Source organism: Anopheles coluzzii, chromosome 3, assembly GCF_943734685.1.
Source record: "Anopheles coluzzii chromosome 3, AcolN3, whole genome shotgun sequence".
Taxonomy (NCBI): domain Eukaryota; kingdom Metazoa; phylum Arthropoda; class Insecta; order Diptera; family Culicidae; genus Anopheles; species Anopheles coluzzii.
In genome coordinates, this window is record NC_064671.1 from 53748212 (window position 1) to 53756277 (window position 8066).

The window sequence follows — 8066 nt, forward strand, 5'->3', positions numbered from 1 at the left end:
ATACGCTGACGACATAATCCTTGCCACTTCCTCAAGCTGCTGCAGAACAGCAAAAAAAAAATATATTACAGAGAGCATCAGAAGGATCAATCAGTGGACAAAACGTTCCGGACATGATCTAAATCTAAACAAGTGCCACGTACTACACATTTCACGTCCATCAAACAGCAATTGGACAAAAATTCCAAAAACCCCGATAAAGATAAACAAAACAAAAATTCCATTCGTTGAATCAGCCAGAATTTTGGGTATAACAATTGATAACCGTCTAACTTTTACAAAACACTGCTCAAACGTCATAAAAGAATGTAAAAATAAACTTAACTTACTCCGCATGGTTTCCTGTAGCTCTTCCCACCCCTCCCGCTCCACCATGCTTAAAATCATCAAATCCTGGCTTCTTCCAAAAATATTCTATGGCATTGAACTAGCATCCTTACAAAAATCACGTTTTATCAAAGCTTTAGGTCCAATATACCATACAGCTCTGAGATATGCCACCGGAGCTTTTAAATCAAGCCCGATTGAATCGATCATATGCGAAAGCGGACAGCTTCCATTCGATCACCTAGCAACACTAAACATAACAGCTATCGCTGCAAGACTACAGGAGAAAAATATGCCAATGTTCAGTTTCATTAACAGAGCACATGAAGAATTTTTAAATCTTACAATCTATCATCTTCCAAATGTCATTAAACAACCTCGTCACGGGTCTCGACCATGGTACCAACCACAACCAATAATTGATTGGAATATGGAAAATCTACACAAGCAAGAACCCAACAGAACAATAGTTAAACAACATTTCAATGCGTTGGTCAACACAAAATATTCAATTTATCACCATATCTATACAGACGGATCAGTGAAAAATGACGATGCCGGTTGTGGTATAACATCAGCCACCAGTAATTGTGCCATAAAATTACCTAACCATACCAGCATTTTCTCTGCAGAAGCCATAGCAATACTCATAGCCATAGAAGATCTCAGCACTGAAAAACCCAATGTGATTTTCACAGATAGCGCCAGCGTACTTCGATCATTAGAAGCAGGAGCATCACACGACCCACACATACAGCGCATAGAAGAACTACTCGAAACATCTAAAGTAGCTTTCTGTTGGGTACCTAGCCATATGGGCTTACCTGGAAACGAAAAAGCAGACCATCTTGCTTACAAGGGAAGAGTCGAATCGACTAATCAAGATGGTGGATTATCTAAAAAAGACCTAATCAGACTCAGCAAAAACAACATTCGTCATGGCAAAGAATATGGCACACAACATCAAATCGGACTCTACGCCAAATCAAAACATCCACAAACGGTTGGCCAGATACAGACTCTAGAAAAGACCAAAAAGTTTTGTCTAGACTGCGGATAGGTCACACACTCCATTACCGTCAAACACCTCTTGGTTGAATGACGTGGTTACGAACATAAACGCATAGAATACAACATCTAAAACAACATTAATGATGCTCTATCTTATAACAAACTCCATCAAAAGAACCTCCTCAAATTTCTGAAAGACACAGAACTATACAACAAAATATAATCAAATCAACCCAACTCCACACCAATAACCTACCTGCAAATAGATGAATGTAGTCGCAAGACTCAAAATCTCTATAAACAAATCTTGTTACTACTATCCAGCTTCACGGACGTTAATTCGCCACGATCCTTCCGAGAACTGTTTACCCTATCCGCAAAAGGCGGTTTTGACGATTTGTATGGAGTGAAGACACACACCCAAATTATGGTCGTAAATTATGGATGGGAAGTTTATGGTTCTGACTTCTATTTCACTCTCGCTCACAGTCGATGATCTCCCGTCGCATTCTCACAATCCCATCGGCTCTACGGTTTGGTTGTTGCTGCTCTTTCTCGCACGTGAGGGAGTTTTGTTTCTCCTTGTTTTTCCCGTGTGTGGCATTGGCTGCCAACGGTCATTATCCTCATGATCCGTTGGTTAGTTAAAGATAAATTGTTAGAAGCAATGGCTCTGGCACACTAAATTCTGCACCAATTCGTGAACGTTTATGTGCCACACTGCACATAAAGCGTTTTGCGACTAACACAACCACAAACACAGTATCATGATGCGTGTAGATTTGGGAAACATGGTGATAAAGTTTTTATGCGGTTGAGCAACAATTAAATGCCGCATATTGTATACCCTTTTAACCAAATGGCAGAATGCTTTTAATCGTCTCGCTGCTGCTCTATTCAACATGCGTATCGACTTATTTGACGCAGTCGATCATCACAATGAGACCGGTTCCTACGAGGCCATACGAGATCGACTCCCATCTGGACCATTTCCCGGATAGCATGAACCGACTATTCTATAGCGTGATTTTAGTACGGTTAAGGAGCCTTACGGTTAAGGAGCCACTGCATTGCTCGGAATATAAAAGAAGAAGAAAATTTTTACGGGAGGAAATTGGCTTGGTATGCAGATGGCAGGGAGCTGTGGGGTCTTATCGGCCACGGACTGTAATCGAATACGTGGTTCCAAGGAGCGCTGATATGTGGTCAGCGGGGCGTCAGGTAGTTCGGCAGGTACCATTCCGACTCGTGGGAGCAGCGATTTGGAAAGGAATCGCCCCTCCCAAATGATCCGGATGGTTCCGACCCGGTAGGTCGACCCGCATTCAGTGGCGTATTAGCACGAGTGGAAACCCTAAGCGGACACACAAAAGTTGACCGTTCGGATGCGTCGTGCGAAAAGGTGTATGAGGAATTCTAAACCAGAGAAGGATTGCGAAGCACTTTTACTTCCGAGTGGGGGGATGGGTTCCCTTCCTCGGGGCTCCACGCGGACGCTTAGTTTCCGTACTGCTTGAACCGCCCCTGCCCGCACCTTAAGCACGGTAAATACAGTTTACATTTTACATATAGTTTACATTTAGTTTACAGAGCGGAAGGAGGAGCGGGAAAGGAGATAGCCGAAGGAGTAGGATGAAAAGATGAAGACGTGGGTTGTGTGCAGCAGCACGCACTGTTCCGGAGCGACGATGGGTTCTAAACAATAGGGAACGATAGCAAATCGAGCTGAAGGGAGCATACAGGAACGGGAAGGACATATCGGAAGGGAGCAACATGCATTTTTTGTAGGTCGATGTTCTTCCTTCCAGCCACACTTTGGAAAGAAATTTCTGTCAAGAATGAAATTGAAAGTATGGTCCACATCAATCTTATGAGCGAAGGATCGTAGAAAATTTCTTTATCTTTTTCTTATTTGACACAACCACCATTCCTTTTCTACCTGCCTCAACCACTCTTGGGCGTTAATCTCCTGTTTTTCTTCTTCTTTGCGTAACACTCTGCGCGGTTATACCTTCTTACGCCGGCAGCCGGATAGTCAGCCCTTGCTACGAGAGACGGTCCATACGGGTATTCAACCGAAGACGAGCATGTTATTAAGTCGTGCAAGTTGACGTTAAATGTTACTGATTAGTTTGCCGGGATAGCTCCCAGAGAGCCGGTCGCCACAACCAATCCCCGAGCTCAGCCGCAGCGCTATCGACAATGCGTGCTGCATAAACTTCACTTACGCATGTTGCGCCAATGGCGAGTGCAGCGACGGGGTAGAATACAACTCTATCAGGCCTATTATATTGCGTTCGGCATACGAGAAGATTCACTCGCACGTTCATTATGTTCATTTTCGTATTTTCGTTTTGCTAGCGACGTTCCGTTTCGAATAACTCATCGGCAGATTCGAGTCGACGAAGTAAAAATCGGTACCGTATTGCTCGAACAGGAAGGTGCATTCGAGAAATTTTCTGCCGACAGCTCAAGCTGTCGGAAACGCGCAAATTTAACCTCACAAAGAATTTAAGCCACGGTCTACGTGTGTAATTAAGTTTAAAATAAGTTTATCAACACTCTCATCACTCATATTTACCTCATTTCCAACAAAATTATGGAAAAAATGATTTTAAAGAAGTGCTGAATCCGTTTGTTTAATAATAGGCCTGTATATGCCACCTTTGAGACAGCGATATGGCCGCGCAGCACCATCCGCAACGATGATGCGTCTCCAAAAAAGTCGAGAGAAGGAGCAAGCTAGGCAACGCAAGCGAGTGATGCGTGCGTCAGCCAAGCCGGGCGGGTCGCTCCTCGCTTACAGCATCGAGCAAGAGGCGGGGGAGACGTTCCTTTTCCTCTTCCGAACAGTAGACCGTAGACGCAGTAATTAGAATTAAAAGGGTACACCATGGTTGGTAAAACCTAACGTTCAATCCGGTGGGTGGGAGAAAGGTAGGGAGGGAAGGGTGAGAGAAGAGTGGAGGGTTTGTACATTATTAAAGAAAAAAATAATGGAAAGACAATAGCTGGTATCGCGAAAGAATTGGTTTAAAATTAACAGTCGTTAAAAATTAACCAGAGTCGTTAAAAATTGCTAGAATTTGGCATCGCGAACGCATTGAGTTCATTTGTTAATTTTAACGACTGGTCCTATGCCGTCGTTAAACAAACGACTGTCAAGAGCGTATGCGATACAAATTAACAGTCGTTTAATTATACTGCTCGAATTTTTTCCCCGTGTTTGCCTATATGCGATATCGAGCAGTCGTTAACTGTTTTGACGGTCGTTTATTTTAACAGGAATGAACAACAAATGAACTCGGTTAAACCAAAATGAACTTTAAACGACTGTTAAAAAGAGTTCATTTATTCGCGATGCCGGCTAATATGTGTTCAATTAAATCCTTCATCTCTAATATTTGGCCTTCCGTTGGCTTTAACTAAGCATTGGTTGGCTTAACATGAGCGGACTAGTGCATTGAATGATCTTTTGTTTGAATTGTTTTTTTTTGTACAAGCGCAACTAACTGCACTAACAAGTAACATAAAACCAGTGCGAAGCATGCATTCAATCGATCCGGCAAACAGCTCGAACGGTAAATCGATTCCATCCACACGACAACTTGCGCGTTGATCAAATCCAGATTCGAACGACGGCGCTCTAGCCAACGCTCAATGCATCAGCAGTGAAAAAAACGGGAAGGAAAAAAACAATAACCCCAAGTCAAGCGCGCTCACACAAGGTCAAGCATTCGCCAATAACTGCTGGGAAAACGAAGGAGGTGGGGAAGGACGTCACTGAAAATGCGTATGATCTGGTAGAACGGATAAAGAAGACAGCAGATAAGCGATATCACTCCCACCACCATCATATGAACAGCTGGTGTGATCGCAACTACCGACCAGGAAGGAGTAAGGGGGAGGGCAAGATTCATTTTTTTCTAGCCATCCATAAAATTTATTTTTTGTGGCTGCTTTCCTGGGAAATCTGCCACAATTTTTGCCATAAAAATCGTCTAAAAAAATTCGCTTGGTCGAGTAACCTCTTAAACCGGACGTCATGTGGACGTCGGGTGGACGTCCACACGACGTCCACACGACGTCCGAAATCTTCAATTTTGCGGCTAGGGTGTCTTCTTTATCCGTTCTACCAGATCATACGCGTTTTCGACCTGCACTGGAGCTGCATTGGCTGCACTAACATTCTTAAAAATCCGCGCTGTCGTTCGGTAAAAGAAATAGGCGCCCAGGTCGGTTTCCAAGCCGCCCTCACCTCAGCTGTAGCAGCTATCGGCAAGCTAGTTGAGCCTATTGTCGCCGAAGTTCGCAGTGGTTTTACTCTCCTTCAAACTGCATCCACGCCTCACATTCGGAATCCTGATCCTCGACCGGCCACTGGTAGAAAGCGGAGGCGCGTAATCGAGGATTCGGCATCTCCTGGTGTAAACAGAATTGTAAACAGTCGCGGTAACATCCTTTGTGCCGCGTCATTGCCAAACGCATACACCAATACCACGATTGCCGTCCAGCCGGCACCTACACAACAGCATGAACTGGTGGGAACCGATCCGTTATCATCACCGCTTCAAGCTGCACCTCGTGAGCCATTCACAGATAGGATCTGGATCCACCTATCCCGCTTATCAACGGCCGTCACTGTGGAACAAGTGGTCGCTTCTGTAAAGCGTCGCTTAGCCACCGATGACGTTATAGCGTATTGCCTGCTGAGAAGAGGGGTTAGTGTGGACAGCATGAATTGGCTTTCATTCAAAGTGAGGGTCCCGGCTATCCTTCGAGATGCGGCACTCACACCATCCACTTGGCCCGTCGGTATCGGTGTACGTGAGTTTTTTCCATCCCGTCAACACGACCACCAAACCTCATCTCCTATAGCCACCCGAAACCGCTTTACAACACGCACACCAGCTACTAGTACTGATCACCGCTACACCACACGCACACCAACGACTCACCGTTTAGCAGCACGCACGTCTACTCCAGCTGATCCTGAAACAACATCATCACAACAGTGTCACCCCCCGGTGAATGATAACTTGGAAGCACCCAACTCAACACTTGTTTCTGGACCGCACCAAAACCACCGCGCTTCATCTCCGCACCTGCACCAGTCTACAATCGATCGTTTTTTTCTCAACTAGACGAAGTACCGCTCATTGCACGCAACAAACACGCCAAGCCTCATGCTCTGACAACGCAGCTCAATTGACTTACCGTATACCCGCTTTATCCAACCGCCACAATGACAACGCTACCGCTAAGTATTTAAGCTGCTATTATCAAAACGTTAGAGGTTTGCGTACTAAAACAAAAGAATTTCACCTAGCTGTATCGGAGGCTGACTTCGATCTCATCGCCCTCACGGAAACTTGGCTTGTTGACAACATTCCATCTGCTCTTCTCTTCAACAACAACTTCTCTGTTTACCGCTGTGATCGCTCTCTCAGCGGCTCTAGCTCTCGCGGTGGTGGTGTTTTGCTAGCCGTTTCTAACGCATACGAGTCGATAGAATTACCTTCCCGTGATCGTTCTCTCGAGTATATTTGTGTGCGCGTCACCTGCAATAACGCACATCTGTACGTCATGGTAGTATACATTCCACCGCAGCTTAGCTCCGAGATATCGACTCTTCGCTCTCTACATGATTGTATCAGCGGCTTCACTCTCACACTGAAGCCTTCGGATCTGCTGTTTGTTATTGGCGATTTCAATCAGCCCAGCATAAGCTGGTCCACAGCTGATCCTTCGTCCTCGCCAGCATACTCATCAATCACGCACTATGAACCAACTGCGCGCTCACTGGCCAACAACACCTTTGTGGATGGATTTAAATTTAACGGATTAGAGCAACTTAATCACATCAATAACTCGCACGGACGCATGCTTGACCTGCTCTACGCTAACAATGCTGCAGCTAAATTGTGTTCGCCTATCTTTCCAAGTGTTGTTCCGCTTGTACCTCTTGACTCCTACCATCCGGCGTTAGACTTCAATATACGTATCAACTCGTCGACCCGACGCAATTCGACGACTCGACGTAACTCGACGACAACCGCATTTTATCGTTATAACTTTGCCAAAGCTTACTATGTGAAACTGAACGACATGATATCAATGTTTAACAATAGCTTTCATTGTTCCAATTTTATTTCACTTGACGAAGCAGTATGTTCATTCTCGTCCTTTATGCTGCAAGCCTTTGTTGTATGCGTCCCAGTTCAGCGTCCTAAACCTAACCCCCCCCCTGGGCGGACCGCACACTCAAACGACTCAAACGTGTAAAAAGAGCTGCTTATCGTCACTACCAAACGCGCCGCTCCCAAAGATCTCGCTCGATCTACTTTGACACGCACTCTTTATACTGCAGTTATAACAGGTTTCGATATCGTAAATATTTGAGTAAAATTCAACGTAACCTCTGCAGGTGGCCTGACTCGTTTTGGCGCTTCTACAACAGCAAAACAAAATCCACGCATACACCGAAATCCATTACGTACAAAGGAGCAACAAGTGCCAACACTAATGAAATGTGTAATCTCTTCGCGGTTCGCTTCGCAGATTGCTTTTCTCCGGCCATGAATGATACCAATACCATTGATGCTGCTCTCGTCAACACTCCGGCTGGCGCAATTAACCTGAGCACTCCTTTCATCGACAGTGAGATCGTTTTATCTGCCCTAACGCAACTAAAGCCTTCCTTCGCTCCTGGACCCGACGGAATTCCT

General features: G+C 45.1%; 1 pseudogene; it reads left to right on the plus strand.

Annotated features, from left to right (window-relative positions):
- Positions 1-4885: 4885 nt before the first annotated feature.
- LOC120956085 (uncharacterized) lies at positions 4886-6576 on the plus strand (annotated as a pseudogene).
- Positions 6577-8066: the final 1490 nt, after the last annotated feature.